At 37.6% G+C, this 22,489-nt stretch overlaps 1 long non-coding RNA gene across 3 annotated transcripts in view; it reads right to left on the bottom strand.

Moving 5' to 3' along the window:
- Positions 1–2,517: 2,517 nt before the first annotated feature.
- LOC116572058 overlaps positions 2,518–22,489 on the bottom strand; it is a 175,783-nt gene continuing 155,811 nt past the window's right edge. For 2 of the 3 annotated variants that reach the window (XR_004278110.1, XR_004278112.1), the window contains 2 exons: positions 7,196–7,260; positions 2,518–2,852 (listed from right to left, as the gene is read on the bottom strand). This is a non-coding gene — a long non-coding RNA (uncharacterized LOC116572058). Of the gene's footprint in view, positions 2,853–7,195; positions 7,261–8,215; positions 8,353–22,489 lie in introns of all 3 variants that reach the window. The other variant, XR_004278111.1, reaches the window with a different exon arrangement.

Below are 22,489 nucleotides of genomic sequence, written 5' to 3'. Positions count from 1 at the left end.
TTCTGCAAAGAAGATATCCAGATGGCCAACAGACATTTGAAAAAATGCTCAACATCACTTGGCATCAGGGAAACACAAATCAAAACCTCAATGAGATACCACCCCACACCTGTCAGAATGGCTAAAATTACCAAGTCAGAAAACGACAGATGTTGGGAAGGATGTGGAGAAAGGGGAACCCTCCTACACTGTTGCTGGGAATGCAAGCTGGTGCATCCACTCTGGAAAATAGCAAGGAGTTTCCTCAAAAAGTTGAAAATAGAACTACCCTACAACCCAGCAATTGCACTACTGAGTATTTACTCTAAAGATACAAATGTAGTGATCCGAAGGAGCATGTGCACCCAAATGTTTCAAATGTTTATAGCAGCAATGTCCACAATAGCCAAACTATGGAAAGAACCTAAATGTCCATCAACAGATGAATGGATGAAAAAGAGGTGATACACACACACACACACACACACACACACACACACACACACAATGGAATACTATGCAGCCATCAAAATAAATGAAATCTTGCTACTTACAGCAATGTGGATGGAACTAAAGGATATTATGCTAAGCGAGATAAGTCAATCAGAGAAAGACAATTATCATATGATATCCATGATATGATGAATTTGAGAGGCAGAGTGGGGTGTTTGGGGGGTAGGGAAGGAAAAAATGAAACAAGATGGGATTGGGAAGGAGACAAACCATAAGAGACTCTTAATCTCACAAAATAAACAGGATTGCTGGGGAGAGAGCGGTATGGAGAGGTGGTTGGGTTATGGAAGTTGGGGAGGGTATGTGATATTGTGAGTGCTGTGAAGTGTGTAAGCCTGACGATTCACAGACCTGTACCTGTGGGGCAAATAATACATTTTATGTTAATAAAATAATTAATAAAAAAAATATACATACAACCCCTACCATGGATAAAGCATATGCTTAGTTATACATTCTGAGTTTGTACATAATAACATATTAAACATCATCACAAAACATTTAAAGGAAAATTTGACAGATGGCAAGGAGAAATTAATAATCCATAATGATTATGAGAAATTTTATTATCTATTTCCCATAATTTTTAAACTAAATGACATATCAGTGAAGATATCAAAGATTATAATGCAATTATTTTTGCATCTGATGGCTGCCATAACTGTCATCTAGACACCTACTTCCAACAACTCATACACATTCTTTTCTTTTACACATGAAACATTCAGAAAATCGGTAACTTAGGAAAAAAGATTCTCACTATGTTTTCAAAATTGGCATTATACAGACTATATATTCTCATGATAATGTAATAATGGTGTAAGCCAATTACAAAAAGGTTAACTTTAAAACTCATACCTGAGAAATTATAAACATAAGTCTAAAATACGGTTCAAAGAATGAAGCGTAATGGACAATTTAAATATTCAAAATTGAATAATTCATAAAATACAGCCTCTGTTAGCTTCCTGGTGCTGCTACAACAAATTGCTGAAAGCTTTGGGGCTTGAAACAGCAATGGATTACTATCTTACCATTCTGAAAGTGAGAAGTTTAAATGAATCTTGGCTAAAGTCAAGGTGCAGCAGGGCTGCAGTCCATCCTGGAAGCTCTAAGTGAAAATCTCTCTCCTTGCCTTTTCTGGTTTCTGGAAGCCACCTGCATTCCTTCATTCATGACCCACTTCACCTTCAAAGAGTCTTGAGTCTTCTTTATGTTACATTACAGGATTCTGATTTCTGACTTCTATTTTACTTATAAGGATTGTCATTACAGTGAGTCTACCTAGTTAATCCAGGATAATCTTCCCAATTGAAAATCAGCTGATTAGAAAACTTAATTCAATCTGCAACCTAAGTTTCCCCTTGCTATGTAACATAATTTACTGTTAGGTCATTAGCATGTGGACATCTTTGATGAGGTTGGGGTTTTGCCTATTCCACAGCTGAAGTATTATTTTGAGGGAAAAATAAAGGCAAATAGTATAAAAAAGAAAGTCCAAATTAAAAAAATAAGATTTATTCACTTATTTTAGAGAGAGAGAGAGAGCACAGGGGGGAGGGGCAGAGAGAAAGGTAGACAAGCAGACTCCCTTCCATATGGGGAGCCCTATGCAAGGCTTGATCCCAGGACCTGGAGATCATGACCCCAGCCAAAACCAAGGGTCAGATGCCCAAACAACTGAGCCACCCACATGCCCTGAAAGGCCAAATTTTTGAGGTACATAGCAATTTTTAAGAAGAGAGAAAAAGAAAATCCGAATAAACTAAATAAAAGATGAAGGAAATATTTATGATAAGAAAAAACAATTAATGAAACAGGACACAAAGCTGCCTCTAGAAATAAATAATAAAAAGTAAAACAAAGGCTTTTGCAAATTCAGTCTAGAAAAATGGACTAATTAAACATTAAAGACAACAAACCAAATGAACAACAACAAACAAGAAAAAAAAGAGTTTACAGATCAATTTCTTATATTAATATAGATACAAAAGTATGTACAAAGCTAAATCAAGTGGTGTAGAAAGTCATAGAATATATTAAAAACTTTGTGTCTCACAGGAAATCAGACAATATAAAATTAAAATCTTTAATCCACTAATAAGAATAAAAGTGTAACATAAACTGGGTTACTTAAAACAACAGAAATTTATTGTCCTATTGTTTTAGAAGCTAGAAGTCTAAAATCAAGGTAATGGCATGACCATGCTTCTTCTGAAACCAATAGGGGAATCCTTCCTTGCTCTTCCTAAGCTTCTGGTGGTTTGTCAGCAGTCTTTGACATTCACTGTAGATGCATGCCTCCTATCCTTCCATCTTCACATGGCCTTCCCCTTGTGTGTCTTCATATCATCTTCCCTCTGTGAATGGTGACTATAGTTAACAATGTTGTGTTGTATATTTATATTTGACTTGAAGTCACCATAAAACCATGTAATAACAAACCATATAATTACACAATTCTGCCTCCAAGATTTTAAAGCAGCTGCTCAATGAAATCAGTGCCTTATGTATCTAATTTCATCATGCACGAAAGAAGCCACTCATGTGTTCAATGTTGTCTATGTTTACAAAATCCATACTAACACCACATCCTACAGAGAAACATTTAGAGCTATGGGTTTCTTGTGGAAATCTTTCTCTTTGTATTTCCTTGAATAGCAATAAGAAAATCAAATCTTGTCCTTTCCCTAGGAGCTGAAGAGTGAGTATACTTGCAGGTGAAATAAACTGTCTTTCTTCTGTTGAAATGAAACTACAATCTATGTGCTCAGTGGCATATGCAAATAGCAGATTGAACTTGGTTGCAGCGAATTTTCTGTTCCTGATAACATCTGTTGTACTTGACAGATGCTCCAGTGCCAACTTCACACCAAGTAAAGTGAGACTACAAGAAAGTAGAAATGCCCAGTGTTTAAGCTTCTTTTCTGAACAAAAACACCATTAACCCAGACACAAGGCTCTGAACTGCGTAAACTCTATATAATGTTTGCACCTTGTGAATGCTAAGCATATGTGATTTCAATGATTAAAACATCACATTCCTCAATCCTTGCTTCCTGACAGGCAGAAGGTCTGGTTTCCTTAATCTTCCATTTGAGTTCATAACATTTCAAAATGTTTGCCTTTTTTTCTTATGACTATCAAAGAAATAGAATATTTGAAAAATGTGAAATGTTTCTTCCCAATCATAAGAACAACATCATAATTATAGTGAATGGATATGCAAGGAAAATGAACAGTAAAATGATTCAAAAGGACATGCAAATAATAAACACATTAGGCATTATTGGAATTTGCTCATATTCAAATAAATGCAAGTTAAAACAAAAAAGAGATATACTATAGAAGACATATACTTTCAAAATATGATTTTAAAAGCTAGTCTGGAGCGCCTGGGTGGCTCAGTGGGTTAAAGCCTCTGCCTTCGGCTCAGGTCATGATCCCAGGGTCCTGGGATCGAGCTCCGCATCGGGCTCTCTGCTTAGCAGGGAGCCTGCTTCCTCCTCTCTCTCTGCCTGTCTCTCTGCCTCCTTGTGATCTCTGTCTGTCAAATAAATAAATAAAAAAATCTTAAAAAAAAAAACAAAAACTAAAAGCTAGTCTAGTGAATAGTACATTGATTCCAGAGTACTGCTGCATCAACAGTAAAGTAATACATTTATATACTCATTTTGGAAAATAGTTTGGCATATCAAATGTCATTAAAAAGTTGTTTTTTTTTTTTAACTCACTTTAGGAAACTGCTGGTTAACTTTGTGCGGAAAAACAAACACAAGCTAAACACAATTTTGTGTTTGTTCCTCCACAGAATTTGACTGTAGAGAAGCTGGAGAAACTAAAGGGAAAGACAGATCCCAGAAATAAAAAACTGAGCAATCAGTTCAGAACATTGAGCATGTTTTGAGTTGTTTGTATATAGAAAATGAGAGTAAATAAGCATACGGAAAGATATTTCGTATCATATGTTGTCAGGGAAATGCAAATTTAAACAATGAGATACCACTAGAAAACTATTGGAATGGCTAGAATCCAGAATATTAACAGCACCATATGCTGGTGAGAATGTGGAGCAACAGAAACTCTCATTCATTGCTGGTGGGAAAGCAAAATGGTACAACCTCTTTAGTTTGGCAATTCTTACAAAATTAAACATACTCTTATGACTCAGTAGTCTCATTCCCTGGTATTGACCCAAAGGAGTTATCCACACAGACACCTGCACATAGGTGTTTATGGCAGCTTTATTCAAATTGCCAAAACTTGGAAGCAATCAAGATGTCCTTCAGTGGGTGAATGGAGGTGCATACGGACAATGGAATATTTTTCAGTAATAAAGGGCAATGAGTTATGAAGGCATGAAAAGAAATGGAGGAAACTAAAATGCATATTACTAAGTGAAAGATACCAATCTGGAAAGACTACTTACTGTATTATTTCAACTGTATGACACAGAGCATGAAAATACTCTGTATGGTACTATAATGATGGAAACATGTCATTATACATTTTCCAAACTCATAGAATATACAACACCAAGAGCAAATCCTAAGATAAACTATGGACTTTGGAAGATTATGATGTCAATGTAGGTTCATCAGTTATAACAAATGTACCACTCTGCTGGGAGATACTGATAATGGGGGAGGCTCTGTATGTATGGGAAGAGGGTATAAGAAAAGTACATATACCTTCCTATCAATTTTGCAGTGAACCTAAAACTGATAAATAAGACACAAAAGGCAACAGCAATAAAACTCCAAAACATAAGGATAACTAAAATAACTCCTATGTTTGTAAACTAGAAAATGTCTTTATAAATAACCCATGTGTCAAAAAAAAATTCACAATGGAAAATTTTTAAAAAAATACTTAAAAGTGACTCAGAAAACAACACAATTCAGTGTTTGTGTTTGCATCAAAACTACAACAATAAAAACTCATTATGAAATCCCAGTCAAGATTTTATTTGAATATTATGAGAAACTTGATTAATTTTCTCTAAATTAAAATTAAGCACATAGCAAAAGGAAATACATTAAAGCATTGAGGATGGTAGTCTATAAGAGTTGGAAGAGAGTAAATACAAAGAAAAATATATACTTTCCTTCTGCAATTCAACTAATTTACGTAAGATAACTTATAAGAAAAATATACATGATTTTTGTAATTATATAATTCAGAAGAAAATATATGTATACAGCTGGGTTTATGACAGTATTATCTCTGGTGAAGACAGAATATTATCCTTCTCAATGCCCAACAACAGAGAAATAGCACAGAAGATTAAGAGTGTAATATTATGTAGGCTTTAAAATAACAGGGAAGATTACGTAGATTCATCTGATAAGAATTTTTAAAGAAAAAGTTGTGTTTTTTTGTTTTTTTAAAGATTTTTATTTATTTATTTGTCAGAGAGCGAGCGAGCGAGAGCGAGCACAGGCAGACAGAGTGGAAGGCAGAGTCAAAGGGAGAAGCAGGCTCCCTGCGGAGCAAGGAGCCTGATGTGGGACTCGATCCCAGGACGCTGGGATCATGACCTGAGCTGAAGGCAGCTGCTTAACCAACTGAGCCACCCAGGCATCCTGAAACAGTTGTTTTCATTTAAAATAACTTTGTTTCATTATATAGGGGCATGGGTGACTCAGTCAGTTGAGCATCTGACTCTTGCTTTTAGCTTAGGTCATGGGATCGAGCCCCTATTGGGCTCTGTGCTCAGTGTGAAGTCTACTTCAGATTGTTTCTCCCCCCACCCCAGCCCCACCCTTTTCTCTCTCTCGAATAAACAAACAAATAAATAAATATTGTTTCATAAAATACACAATGTAATTTGTGATGTTAAAAGATCCCAATTATACATAAACCAGATGATATATACATGAATAAAAATAAAATTAATCAGAGATAATATAAAGCATTATGTTAAAGTGAGCTTAAGATAATAACATAACATATATTTTTAGTTTCTTTAAATACTGTATAATAGTGTCTCAAAAAGAAATATAGTTTGAAATCCTGGAAGTTTTCTATAAGAAATTTATGAAAGAAAACATGAGTTTCACAGTTTTATATGGAATTTTATTCAGTTATCAACCACTTATGCTAATGGTGGAATGCCAAAATATGGTGACTGTACATGTAAAAACTTCATTTCATCCTCATTTTACCTTGTACCAGTCTCATGACTTCTGTTTACCCTGACCATATCTATTGAATTCAATTCAATAGGAAGTTATAGGGTTGGATTAATTAATTAGATTGGATTGCTTTCCTGATGAAACATTCAATCTACTATGTACTGAACACTTCGTATGTATCAGGTCTTATACAAATATTATACATGGTATGTTCTAATTATATTATCTAAAACCAAGCACAGAAGAGCATGGCATGCACAGTGATAAAGCATGTGAAGCTGTACAAACCTTTTGTACAATGAACATACCATTATGTGTTGCATAAACAAAAAATTTGAGTAACGTACTGGCTAGTACTGTATCACTGCATTACTGCTGTGGTCCTCAACTGGTGTGTCTAGGACACTGGTAAACCAAGAACCCTCAGAGATTTGTTTGTATATTATCATTAAAGTATACAGTTTATTTTGCTGCAACTGATCTTACCTATTACCATGGCAACCAATCAGATGGAATGTTGTTCTGGGAAGGTTATGTGACCTGGTGTAAGTATATTATGGACTTACCAGAAAGTGTGAGGGAGAACTTTTCTTCTTGAAGGAATGAAACTGCATTTGGGCAGTGAATATTTCTAGAAAAGCAGCAAAAACAGGTTTAATGAGCAATGAAGAAAAATTATTTTCTAGACAAGGAGGCATTCCTCTGTTGTAATAATGACAGTAAGGTAACTATTGCTGATTTGCTTAGGTGTTGTTTTTTTTTTTTTTTCCATCTCCTGGAAAAAAACCAGCTAAAGGGGCACCTGGGTGGCTCAGTGGGTTAAAGCCTCTGCCTTCGGCTCAGGTCATGATGCAGGGTCCTGGGATCAAGCCCTGTATTGGGCACTCTGCATAGCAGGCAGAGAGCCCACTTCCCCTTCTCTCTCTGCCTGCCTCTCTGCCTATTTGTGACCTCTCTCTCTCTGTCAAATAAACAAAATCTTAAAAAAAAAAAAAAAGAAAAGGAAAAAAAAAGAAAACACCTAAGCAGAACAGCAATAGTTATTTGGTCCTATTGAGAGTTCCATACAAATACTAATTCTGAAAGAGAGTTGTTAGCCTAAGAAGGACAACCACTGGATTTATGAATTCCCTAAATTCATTTTCTTATAATATCAAGCTCCTTGCTAGCCAAAAAAGAAAAAACCAAAATAAAATCCAACAAAAATGACACCAATAATTTTTTCAACCTGCAAAATAGTCTACCTTTTGTAATTTACTAAGCTCTTTTCCCAGTTTCTCAATTCTTAGGAAAGTCATCTGTTGCCTTGCCTCTCAAGACTTCACAGCAGTTTTTTTTTGTATCTAGAAATGTTCCATTACTCCCCCCCCACACACACACAAACACACACACACATACACTGAGATAGACTGATAATATAGGCATTTCAAGAAGTTCTAGTTGGCAATAGCACCATTTGAAACATTTGCAAACCCAGAGGCAGCTCCAGAATTGGCATGAAATCAGAGCTTGAGGTGAGCAGCTGGATGGGAAAGTTTGAGCAGGTGAATTGCTTTGTAGTTGGTTTGAGTGGCAAACATACTAACCTTGTGGTCTATTTTAGGTGGCTAATGGGGTGACTGATGGAGATTGCCCAAGTAACCCACTGTCCTTACTCTTAGTTAAAATCTCTTCTCCTGTTGTAGCAGCTGGATTTCAGACTGCCCTTTCAAGATCCAAGCTTCTAGAAAACATTGTGATTTCAGAAGAGTTAATATAATAAGTAATTAAAGGTAGCTGTTGCTTTAAAATACATCTCTTAGACAGTATTTTAATGTTTTTATAGAAGTAGATTTTGGAAAAGATACTGAAACCTGGCAAATGGTACCTTCAGAAATAAGAAAAACAAGGAAGCCTTATCTCTGTCAGAGAGAAGACTACAGCCTCAAGTCCCTCAAACTATATGGAAACGTTATAATCAAAGCCACAAGGCAACATGGTGCACAGAAATATACTGAGAAATATAGATCACACTATTGCCAAGAAGCGCTTAGGGCATCCAGAGCCGAGGCTCTGGTGATAATTTATCACCAGTATGAAATCATTAAATAATGAATATCACACCTTTTAAATTACATTGCAATTATAATTGCTATTCTAAAAGTGAATCATAAGCTGTGATTTGACCTTGAGAAATAATTGAACATTTTTGGAGAGTTTCCACATCTGCTGTACAAAGTGATTGGATTGTATTCAGAGTCAAAACAGTGTTAATTGAGAATCTAGAATACGCAGGTGTTTTTAACATAATGTTTTAAAATATCGATTTTAGGGGGGGAGGAGTCAAGATGGCGGAGAAGTAGCAGGCTGAGACTGCTTCAGCTAGCCGGAGATCAGCTAGATAGCTTATCTAAAGATTGCAAACACCTGAAAATCCATCGGCAGATCGAAGAGAAGAAGAACAGCAATTCTGGAAACAGAAAAACAACCACTTTCTGAAAGGTAGGACCGGCGGAGAAGTGAATCCAAAGCGTCGGGAAGATAGACCCCGGGGGGAGGGGCCGGCTCCCGGCAAGCGGCGGAGCAACGGTGCACAAAATCAGGACTTTTAAAAGTCTGTTCCGCTGAGGGACATCGCTCCAGAGGCTAAACCGGGGCGAAGCCCACTCGGGTTCAGCGTGGCCTCAGGTCCTGCAGGGTCACAGAAGGATCAGGGGTGTCTGAGTGTCGCAGACCTTGCAGGTATTGGAACGGGAAAGCCGGCTACAGAGACAGAGCCGACAGTAAGCTCACAGCTCGGTGTTACCTTGAACTGGTCGCAGGTCGGAGAGCTCAGAGCGCGGCCGGAGGTCAGGCAGACGGGAGTAACTGGGCGCTGTTCTCTGAGGGCGCACTGAGGAGTACGGCCCTGGGCTCTCGGCTCCTCCGGGCCGGAGACAGGAGGCCGCCATTTGTATTCCCGTCCTCCGGAACTCTACGGAAAGCGCTCAGGGAACAAAAGCTCCTGAAAGCAAACCCGAGCGGATTACTCACCCCGGCCCCGGGTAAGGGTGGTGTAATTCCGCCTGGGGCAAAGACACTTGAGAATCACTACAACAGGCCCCTCCCCCAGAAGATCAACAAGAAATCCAGCCGAGACCAAGTTCACCTACCAAGGAGTGCGGTTTCAATACCAGGAGAGCAGCAGAATTCCAGAGGAGGAGAAAGCCAAGCACGGAACTCATGGCTTTTTCCCTGTGATTTTTTTTTAGTCTTGCAGTTAATTTAATTTTTTTCTTTTTCTTTTTTTTTTTTTTTTTTCCTCGCCTTCGGGTAAAATTTTTTTTTTTTAACTGTTACCTTTTTCTTTTTTAACGATTTTTTACTAGTTTATCTAATATATATATTTTTTCTTTTTTACATTTTTCTTAGGTGTTTTCCTTTTTTTTTTTTAATTCTTTTCTTTTTTCTTTTTTCTTTTTTTTTTTCTTTTTTCTTTTTTTTTCTTTCTTCCTTTTTGAACCTCTTTTTATCCCCTTTCTCCCCCCTCACGATTTTGGATCTCTTCTAATTTGGTTAAAGCATTTTTTCCTGGGGTTGTTGCCACCCTTTTAGTATTTTACTTGCCCCTTCATATACTCTTATCTGGACAAAATGACAAGACGGAAAAATTCAACACAAAAAAAAGAACAAGAGGCAGTACCGAAGGCTAGGGACCTAATCAATACAGACATTGGTAATATGTCAGATCTAGAGTTCAGAATGACAATTCTCAAGGTTCTAGCCGGGCTCGAAAAAGGCATGGAAGATATTAGAGAAACCCTCTCGAGAGATATAAAAGCCCTTTCTGGAGAAATCAAAGAACTAAAATCTAACCAAGTTGAAATCAAAAAAGCTATTAATGAAGTGCAATCAAAAATGGAGGCTCTCACTGCTAGGATAAATGAGGCAGAAGAAAGAATTAGTGATATAGAAGACCAAATGACAGAGAATAAAGAAGCTGAGCAAAAGAGGGACAAACAGTTACTGGACCACGAGGGGAGAATTCGAGAGATAAGTGACACCATAAGACGAAACAACATTAGAATCATTGGGATTCCAGAAGAAGAAGAAAGAGAGAGGGGAGCAGAAGGTATACTGGAGAGAATTATTGGGGAGAATTTCCCCAATATGGCAAAGGGAACGAGCATCAAAATTCAGGAGGTTCAGAGAACGCCCCTCAAAATCAATAGGAATAGGCCCACACCCCATCACCTAATAGTAAAATTTACAAGTCTCAGTGACAAAGAGAAAATCCTGAAAGCAGCCCGGGAAAAGAAGTCTGTAACATACAATGGTAAAAATATTAGATTGGCAGCTGACTTATCCACAGAGACCTGGCAGGCCAGAAAGAGCTGGCATGATATTTTCAGAGCACTAAACGAGAAAAACATGCAGCCAAGAATACTATATCCAGCTAGGCTATCATTGAAAATAGAAGGAGAGATTAAAAGCTTCCAGGACAAACAAAAACTGAAAGAATTTGCAAATACCAAACCAGCTCTACAGGAAATATTGAAAGGGGTCCTCTAAGCAAAGAGAGAGCCTACAAGTGGTAGATCAGAAAGGAACAGAGACCATATACAGTAACAGTCAACTTACAGGCAATACAATGGCACTAAATTCATATCTCTCAATAGTTACCCTGAATGTTAATGGGCTAAATGCCCCAATCAAAAGACACAGGGTATCAGAATGGATAAAAAAACAAAACCCATCTATATGTTGCCTCCAAGAAACTCATTTTAAGCCCGAAGACACCTCCAGATTTAAAGTGAGGGGGTGGAAAAGAATTTACCATGCTAATGGACATCAGAAGAAAGCAGGAGTGGCCATCCTTATATCAGATCAATTAGATTTTAAGCCAAAGACTATAATAAGAGATGAGGAAGGACACTATATCATACTCAAAGGGTCTGTCCAACAAGAAGATTTAACAATTTTAAATATCTATGCCCCCAACGTGGGAGCAGCCAACTATATAAACCAATTAATAACAAAATCAAAGAAACACATCAACAATAATACAATAATAGTAGGGGACTTTAACACTCCCCTCACTGAAATGGACAGATCATCCAAGCAAAAGATCAGCAAGGAAATAAAGGCCTTAAACGACACACTGGACCAGATGGACATCACAGATATATTCAGAATATTTCATCCCAAAGCAACAGAATACACATTCTTCTCTAGTGCACATGGAACATTCTCCAGAATAGATCACATCCTCGGTCCTAAATCAGGACTCAACCGGTATCAAAAGATTGGGATCATCCCCTGCATATTTTCAGACCACAATGCTCTAAAGCTAGAACTCAACCACAAAAGGAAGTTTGGAAAGAACCCAAATACATGGAGACTAAACAGCATCCTTCTAAAGAATGAATGGGTCAACCGGGAAATTAAAGAAGAATTGAAAAAAATCATGGAAACAAATGATAATGAAACTACAACGGTTCAAAATCTGTGGGACACAACAAAGGCAGTCCTGAGAGGAAAATATATAGCGGTACAAGCCTTTCTCAAGAAACAAGAAAGGTCTCAGGTACACAACCTAACACTACACCTAAAGGAGCTGGAGAAAGAACAAGAAAGAAACCCTAAGCCCAGCAGGAGAAGAGAAATCATAAAGATCAGAGCAGGAATCAATGAAATAGAAACCAAAAAAACAATAGAACAAATCAACGAAACTAGGAGCTGGTTCTTTGAAAGAATTAATAAAATTGATAAACCCCTGGCCCGATTTATCAAAAAGAAAAGAGAAAGGACCCAAATAAATAAAATCATGAATGAAAGAGGAGAGATCACAACTAACACCAAAGAAATACAAACTATTATAAGAACATACTATGAGCAACTCTACGCCAATAAATTTGACAATCTGGAAGAAATGGATGCATTCCTAGAAACATATAAACTACCACAACTGAACCAGGAAGAAATAGAAAGCCTGAACAGACCCATAACCAGTAAGGAGATTGAAACAGTCATTAAAAATCTCCAAACAAACAAAAGCCCAGGGCCAGACGGCTTCCCGGGGGAATTCTACCAAACATTTAAAGAAGAACTAATTCCTATTCTCCTGAAACTGTTCCAAAAAATAGAAATGGAAGGAAAACTTCCAAACTCATTTTATGAGGCCAGCATCACCTTGATCCTAAAACCAGACAAGGATCCCACCAAAAAAGAGAGCTATAGACCGATATCCTTGATGAACACAGATGCGAAAATACTCAACAAAATACTAGCCAATAGGATTCAACAGTACATTAAAAAGATTATTCACCACGACCAAGTGGGATTTATTCCAGGGCTGCAAGGTTGGTTCAACATCCGCAAATCAGTCAATGTGATACAACACATCAATAAAAGAAAGAACAAGAACCATATGATACTCTCAATAGATGCTGAAAAAGCATTTGACAAAGTACAGCATCCCTTCCTGATCAAAACTCTTCAAAGTGTAGGGATAGAGGGCACATACCTCAATATCATCAAAGCCATCTATGAAAAACCCACCGCAAATATCATTCTGAATGGAGAAAAACTGAAAGCTTTTCCGCTAAGGTCAGGAACACGGCAGGGATGTCCATTATCACCACTGCTATTCAACATAGTACTAGAGGTCCTAGCCTCAGCAATCAGACAACAAAAGGAAATTAAAGGCATCCAAATCGGCAAAGAAGAAGTCAAATTATCACTCTTCGCAGATGATATGATACTATATGTGGAAAACCCAAAAGACTCCACTCCAAAACTGCTAGAACTTATACAGGAATTCAGTAAAGTGTCAGGATATAAAATCAATGCACAGAAATCAGTTGCATTTCTCTACACCAACAGCAAGACAGAAGAAAGAGAAATTAAGGAGTCAATCCCATTTACAATTGCACCCAAAACCATAAGATACCTAGGAATAAACCTAACCAAAGAGACACAGAATCTATACTCAGAAAACTATAAAGTACTCATGAAAGAAATTGAGGAAGACACAAAGAAATGGAAAAATGTTCCATGCTCCTGGATTGGAAGAATAAATATTGTGAAAATGTCTATGCTACCTAAAGCAATTTACACATTTAATGCAATTCCTATCAAAGTACCATCCATCTTTTTCAAAGAAATGGAACAAATAATGCTAAAATTTATATGGAACCAGAAAAGACCTCGACTAGCCAAAGGGATATTGAAAAAGAAAGCCAACGTTGGTGGCATCACAATTCCGGACTTCAAGCTCTATTACAAAGCTGTCATCATCAAGACAGCATGGTACTGGCACAAAAACAGACACATAGATCAATGGAACAGAATAGAGAGCCCAGAAATAGACCCTCAACTCTATGGTCAACTAATCTTCGACAAAGCAGGAAAGAATGTCCAATGGCAAAAAGACAGCCTCTTCAATAAATGGTGCTGGGAAAATTGGACAGCCACATGCAGAAAAATGAAATTGGACCATTTCCTTACACCACACACAAAAATAGACTCAAAATGGATGAAGGACCTCAATGTGCGAAAGGAATCCATCAAAATCCTTGAGGAGAACACAGGCAGCAACCTCTTCGACCTCAACCGCAGCAACATCTTCCTAGGAACAACGCCAAAGGCAAGGGAAGCAAGGGCAAAAATGAACTATTGGGATTTCATCAAGATCAAAAGCTTTTGCACAGCAAAGGAAACAGTTAACAAAATCAAAAGACAACTGACAGAATGGGAGAAGATATTTGCAAATGACATATCAGATAAAGGACTAGTGTCCAGAATCTATAAAGAACTTAGCAAACTCAACACCCAAAGAACAAATAATCCAATCAAGAAATGGGCAGAGGACATGAACAGACATTTCTGCAAAGAAGACATCCAGATGGCCAACAGACACATGAAAAAGTGCTCCATATCACTCGGCATCAGGGAAATACAAATCAAAACCACAATGAGATATCACCTCACACCAGTCAGAATGGCTAAAATCAACAAGTCAGGAAATGACAGATGCTGGCGAGGATGCGGAGAAAGGGGAACCCTCCTACACTGTTGGTGGGAAGGCAAGCTGGTGCAGCCACTCTGGAAAACAGCATGGAGGTTCCTCAAAATGTTGAAAATAGAACTGCCCTATGACCCAGCAATTGCACTATTGGGTATTTACCCTAAAGATACAAACGTAGTGATCCAAAGGGGCACATGCACCCGAATGTTTATAGCAGCAATGTCCACAATAGCCAAACTATGGAAAGAACCTAGATGTCCATCAACAGATGAATGGATCAAGAAGATGTGGTATATATACACAATGGAATACTATGCAGCCATCAAAAGAAATGAAATCTTGCCATTTGCGACAACATGGATGGAACTAGAGCGTATCATGCTTAGCGAAATAAGTCAAGCAGAGAAAGACAACTATCATATGATCTCCTTGATATGAGGAAGTGGTGATGCAACATGGGGGCTTAAGTGGGTAGGAGAAGAATAAATGAAACAAGATGGGATTGGGAGGGAGACAAACCATAAGTGACTTTTAATCTCACAAAACAAACTGAGGGTTGCTGGGGGGAGGGGGTTTGGGAGAAGGGGGTGGGATTATGGACATTGGGGAGGGTATGTGCTTTGGTGAGTGCTGTGAAGTGTGTAAACCTGGTGATTCACAGACCTGTACCCCTGGGGATAGAGTATTATGCCTCCATCAGAAAGGATGAATACCCAACTTTTGTAGCAACATGGACAGGACTGGAAGAGATTATGCTGAGTGAAATAAGTCAAGCAGAGAGAGTCAATTATCATATGGTTTCACTTATTTGTGGAGCATAACAAATAGCATGGAGGACATGGGGACTTAGAGTGGAGAAGGGAGTTGGGGGAAATTGGAAGGGGAGGTGAATCATGAGAGACTATGGACTCTGAAAAACAATCTGAGGGTTTTGAAGGGATGGGGGGTGGGAGGTTGGGGTACCACGTGGTGGGTATTATAGAGGGCACGGATTGCATGGAGCACGGGGTGTGGTGCAAAAATAATGAATACTGTTATGCTGGAAATAAAAAAAATAATAATAAAAAATAAATAAATAAAATAAAATAAAATATCGATTTTAATAATGTTTATTAAGTAGTTATTAAATATGCTCATATGGAAGAATGACCACAGTTCAGCAGTAGATTGGGCTGTAGTTCTCCACTGGAGGCAGCACAAGACTGGTGACCAGTGCAAAGGTGGCATGAGATGATAATCACAGATGCTAGTGTGGACATTTGCCTCCTTCTGGTGCCATAAGGCTACCATTATTAAATAATGTTGCACCTGAACTAATTTAAGATCTTAATACAGTGTATAAACATGACATATTTATATTAACATTGTTTTCCCATAAAATAACAGCAACCAGTGAATGGTCTAAAAACAATCAGCTAATGGTAAAAATAAGGAAGTGAAAATTGATAAAATACTTAAGAATAGCTTTTAATTTAATGTATATCTTCTTTAATTAAAGAAACCTGTAACATTTCACAGTCAGCTGGAAATGATGAATAGTGATTATTGAGAAGACTGGTCAAAATGCAAATTACTGTCACATCAAATTGTAGATTTAACATAGTTGAAGTCAATTTATTTTTTTTAAGATTTTATTTATTTATTTGACACAGAGAGAGAGATTCACAAGCAGGGGAAGGGCAGGCAGAAGGAGAGAAAGAAGCAGTCTCCCTGAGGAGGAGAGATGCCAACGTGGGGCTCCATCCCAGAGCACTGGGATCATGACCTGAACTGAAGACAGACACTTAACCCATGGGCCTCCATCCCAGGACACTGGGATCATGAACTGAGCTGCAGGCAGACACTTAACAAACTGGGACACCCAGGAACCCCAAAGTTAATTTTTGATGAGTTATTTATACTATAATTCTTTATTTGGAAGAATAAGCAAGTTAATATAATAAAATATATAAGAGCTTGGATTGACTCTAAATTGCTAAAGTTTTAATAATTCTATAAAATACACTTAAATCTCAATAGAAAAATAGAACTAAATTGTGTCTTAGAAGGAGACACATTTTATATAAAAATTAAATTTTATGATAAAATTAAACAAGAGTATAGGTTGTTGGACAAGGGACAGAATAGTCAATAAAACCTGTTACAAAAATTACTTGGTGCACTAGAATTTTTACAGTTTGTAAGCATCAAAAACTAAATTCAAACTCATATAAAGAAAAATAAGAATTACTGGTTTATATAATAGAAGGTACAGGGTGCACTATAAGCATGTCTGAATCCAGGAGTTAAAGTTAAGCCATCAAGACACTGTCCATTTCTATTTTATTGGTTCTCCTTTTATTTGTGATACCTTATTCTCAGTTAGGTCCCCCAACCACATATAAGCACAAATATGACTATTGGCAGCTTCAGGCCCACCTCTGACCAGTAGAGAAACCCCAGAAGCAAAAGGTAACTTATTCTCCATAGGGTTGCACAGAAATATCTGGTTGACTTTCACTGGACTGGTCCACATGCTAGGTTGCAATGCCTGCATCACTCACCTCACTTCATCTCATCATACGGGCATTTTATCATCTTACAGCATCACAAGAAGAAGGCTGAGTACAATACAATAAGCTATTTTGTGCACACAAAGGAATTGCATTCATATAACTTTTATTATAGTATATTGTTATGATTCTTCTATTTTATTATTAGTTATTATCGTTGATCTCTGGCTGTGCTAAATTTATAAGTTAAACTTCATCATAGGTTATGATAAACATTTCCTATACATATGTATGTATAGGGAAAAAACATAGTTTTATATAAAGTTTGGTACTATCTGTGGTCTTGGGCATCTCCTGGGGTCTTGAAACATATTCCTTGTGGATAAGGGGGTATAGCTATATTTAAACTATATTTAAAACTAGTGAAAAACATTCCAACATTCTAGGGGAGGAGACTAATAATAAAGAAAATAAATGCATAAAGTAAATAACACACTGGATACTGATAAACGCCAGGGATAATAATAAAGGAGGAGATGGGGCACCGAGAAAGTGAAATTTGAATGAAAGTCTAAACTAAATGAAGGGACAAAACATAATCACAGTGGGAGGAAGACCATTTCAGACAGAATTGCAAGTGAATTGCTTATATGCCTGACACATTTGAAGATCATAAACATAAAAAGTTTATAATAATGAAAAAAAATGAGAAGCTAGTTTTTAAAATGTAGTGAAAAGAATAGGGCATATTGCTGTGCACAGTGGGTTCTCAGTCATGTACCAATATGTATAGGAAAAGCCCAGCTGGAAAAACATAAAATGGTTAAAAGTAGGATTAATTTTGTTCAATTTTCACTTTTCTGTGACTTTATTTTTTTCTAACAGCCATAAGTTCCTCTCACACTAGAATTTGCATTTTTAAAACTCATTGGACCAGAATGGATTGAGCAGCTGGAAGAACTGTACAATTATAAAATGTGGAAAATAAACCACACATCTGATATTAAATACCAAAATTTCCACCTAAAACCATGCCAAGTTCTTAGTCTTGTACAAGTGATGAAAAGAGCCCTATCAATAAAATATATTTTATTCTCTTCCCAGAAGAATTGCTCAGCCAACAAATACCCAGACAAGAAACTTACTGTCTCATAGTGAGAACATCAGCTTTACACTTAATTTAATTTATGACTTCATAGCAACTCACCAAATTTGAGATAATGTCTTCACATTCCTTATTAGTTTAGTGAAGTATCTAAAAAGGCACAGCTGAAGCCTTAGCAGATGGCAAGCTCAGTCCCTGAAATGGTATTACAGTTCTTTCTTTGCTGGGTGTTGACAGATGGGTCTCATCAGATGGGTATCATCACATACCTCCAGGGCAGAGAATAAGTGCACAGAGATTTCATGGGGACAAATGTGTTTAAAGAGCACATACTGGTTCTGCCAGCTAAATCAATAAGGGACAACTGATAGTTGGAACTATCAAGTCATGTTGGGTCTGGAAATTGCTCTTAACCTTTGCCTTCATTTGCAGACTGCCAACTCTGGAAAGAAACATCCAAAATCTAAGTGGATCAGATGGGATGCTGCACAATATCATTCTGATTAGGCTGCTATTTTTTATGAATGGCTTATCAGCGTTGTTAGATTTTAAGCTGAATTGCCATCTCTTCACATTGTATCTCCAGCACATTACCTAGAACATAGTAGGTGAAATACGTGTGGTGAGACTTGTTCGTGTGGTGAGACTTGTTCTTTCATATGTTGGATGCCTTCCAGCCCACAGAGATAGCTATACATGCTGAGCACTCTAAAAGGTCAGCAGCATATTTAGCAGAAGCTTAACCTTCAGTTTATGTAGAGCTAGGATTAGACTGAGATAATGTCTTTGCCCTCAATCATGCAAATTTGTTAACTCATGGAATTACATCATCATCACAGGTTCTTGTGATTCAGTTAAGTGTCCACTTGCATATAGGTAGTAGACATTTTCTCCTAGTTCTGTTTATTCTTTATTACAATTGGTGATGTTTTAATTATTTTTGCTCATTTTATATATCAGGGTAACATCAGTTGCAATAGCCAACAGTGATTAGTATTTTTTAAAGTTTTTTTTATAAGATTTTATTTTTCTTTATTTGACAGAGAGAGACAGCGAGAGAAGAACACAAGCAGCAGGTTGTGGGAGAGGAAGAAGCAGGCTTCCTGCTGAGCAGAGAGCTGGATGTGGGGCTTGATTCCAGGACCCTGGGATCATGACCTAAACTAAAGGCAGATGCTTAATGACTGCTACCCAAGAGCCCCTTTTTGTCATATTTAACCATTTTTAGCTTAAAGTCTATTTTGTCTCATATAAATGTAACTAATCTTCCATCCTTTTGATTGCCATTCACTTGAAATGTCTTTTTCCATTCTTTCACTCTCAGTCCATGTGTCCTTTTTTTTTTTAATTTTTTTATTTTTTATAAACATATATTTTTATGCCCAGGGGTACAGGTCTGTGAAACACCAGGTTTACACACTTCACAGCACTCACCAAAGCACATACCCTCCCCAATGTCCATAATCCCACCCCCTTCTCCCAAACCCCCTCCCCCAAGCAACCCTCAACTTGTTTTGTAAGATTAAGAGTCACTTATGGTTTGTCTCCCTCCCAATCCCATCTTGTTTCATTTATTCTTCTCCTACCCACTTAAGCCCCCATGTTGCATCACCACTTCCTCATATCAGGGAGATCATATGATAGTTGTCTTTCTCTGCTTGACTTATTTCGCTAAGCATGATACGCTCTAGTTCCATCCATGTTGTCGCAAATGGCAAGATTTCATTTCCTTTTGATGGCTGCATAGTATTCCATTGTGTATATATACCACATCTTCTTGATCCATTCATCTGTTGATGGACATCTAGGTTCTTTCCACAGTTTGGCTGTTGTGGACATTGCTGCTATAAACATTCGGGTGCACGTGCCCCTTTGGATCACTACGTTTGTATCTTTAGGGTAAATACCCAATAGTGCAATTGCTGGATCATAGGGCAGTCCTATTTTCAACATTTTGAGGAACCTCCATGCTGTTTTCCAGAGTGGCTGCACCAGCTTGCATTCCCACCAACATTGTAGGAGGGTTCCCCTTTCTCTGCATCCTCGCCAGCATCTGTCATTTCCTGACTTGTTGATTTTAGCCATTCTGACTGGTGTGAGGTGATATCTCATTGTGGTTTTGATTTGTATTTCCCTGATGCCGAGTGATATGGAGCACTTTTTCATGTGTCTGTTGGCCATCTGGATGTCTTCTTTGCAGAAATGTCTGTTCATGTCCTCTGCCCATTTCTTGATTGGATTATTTGTTCTTTGGGTGTTGAGTTTGCTAAGTTCTTTATAGATTCTGGACACTAGTCCTTTATCTGATATGTCGTTTGCAAATATCTTCTCCCATTCTGTCAGTTGTCTTTTGATTTTGTTAACTGTTTCCTTTGCTGTGCAAAAGCTTTTGATCTTGATGAAATCCCAATAGTTCATTTTTGCCCTTGCTTCCCTTGCCTTTGGCGTTGCTCCTAGGAAGATGTTGCTGCAGCTGAGGTCGAATAGGTTGCTGCCTGTGCTCTCCTCAAGGATTTTGATGGATTCCTTTTGCACATTGAGGTCCTTCATCCATTTTGAGTCTGTTTTTGTGTGTGGTGTAAGGAAATGGTCCAATTTCATTTTTCTGCATGTGGCTGTCCAATTTTCCCAGCACCATTTATTGAAGAGGCTGTCTTTTTTCCATTGGACATTCTTTCCTGCTTTGTCGAAGATTAGTTGACTGTAGAGTTGAGGGTCTATTTCTGGGCTCTCTATTCTGTTCCATTGATCTATGTGTCTGTTTTTGTGCCAGTACCATGCTGTCTTGATGATGACAGCTTTGTAATAGAGCTTGAAGTCCGGAACTGTGATGCCACCAACGTTGGCTTTCTTTTTCAATATCCCTTTGGCTATTCGAGGTCTTTTCTGGTTCCATATAAATTTTAGAATTATTTGTGCCATTTCTTTGAAAAAGATGGATGGTACTTTGATAGGAATTGCATTAAATGTGTAGATTGCTTTAGGTAGCATAGACATTTTCACAATATTTATTCTTCCAATCCAGGAGCATGGAACATTTTTCCATTTCTTTGTGTCTTCCTCAATTTCTTTCATGAGTACTTTATAGTTTTCTGAGTATAGATTCTGTGTCTCTTTGGTTAGGTTTATTCCTAGGTATCTTATGGTTTTGGGTGCAATTGTAAATGGGATTGACTCCTTAATTTCTCTTTCTTCTGTCTTGCTGTTGGTGTAGAGAAATGCAATTGATTCCTGTGCATTGATTTTATATCCTGACACTTTACTGAATTCCTGTATAAGTTCTAGCAGTTTTGGAGTGGAGTCTTTTCGGTTTTCCACATATAGTATCATATCATCTGTGAAGAGTGATAATTTGACTTCTTCTTTGCCGATTTGGATGCCTTTAATTTCCTTTTGTTGTCTGATTGCTGAGGCTAGGACCTCTAGTACTATGTTGAATGGCAGTGGTGATAATGGACATCCCTGCCGTGTTCCTGACCTTAGTGGAAAAGCTTTCAGTTTTTCTCCATTGAGAATGATATTTGCGGTGGGTTTTGCATAGATGGCTTTGATATATTGAGGTATGTGCCCTCTATCCCTACACTTTGAAGAGTTTTGATCAGGAAGGGATGCTGTACTTTGTCAAATGCTTTTTCAGCATCTATTGAGAGTATCATATGGTTCTTGTTCTTTCTTTTATTGATGTGTTGTATCACATTGACTGATTTGCGGATGTTGAACCAACCTTGCAGCCCTGGAATAAATCCCACTTGGTCGTGGTGAATAATCCTTTTAATGTACTGTTGAATCCTATTGGCTAGTATTTTGGTGAGTATTTTCGCATCTGTGTTCATCAAGGATATTGGTCTATAGCTCTCTTTTTTGATGGGATCCTTGTCTGGTTTTGGGATCAAGGTGATGCTGGCCTCATAAAATGAGTTTGGAAGCTTTCCTTCCATTTCTATTTTTTGGAACAGTTTCAGGAGAATAGGAATTTGTTCTTCTTTAAATGTTTGGTAGAATTCCCCCGGGAAGCCGTCTGGCCCTGGGCTTTTGTTTGTTTGGAGATTTTTAATGACTGTTTCAATCTCCTTACTGGTTATGGGTCTGTTCAGGCTTTCTATTTATTCCTGGTTTAGTTGTGGTAGTTTATATGTTTCTAGGAATGCATCCATTTCTTCCAGATTGTCAAATTTGTTGGCGTAGATTTGCTCATAATATGTTCTTATAATAGTTTGTATTTCTTTGGTGTTAGTTGTGATCTCTCCTCTTTCATTCATGATTTTATTTATTTGGG

The sequence above is a fragment of the Mustela erminea genome, chromosome 13 (genome assembly GCF_009829155.1).
Source record: "Mustela erminea isolate mMusErm1 chromosome 13, mMusErm1.Pri, whole genome shotgun sequence".
NCBI lineage: Eukaryota > Metazoa > Chordata > Mammalia > Carnivora > Mustelidae > Mustela > Mustela erminea.
Note: the sequence above shows the minus strand (reverse complement) of the source record. Positions and strands in the feature narration are given on the sequence as shown.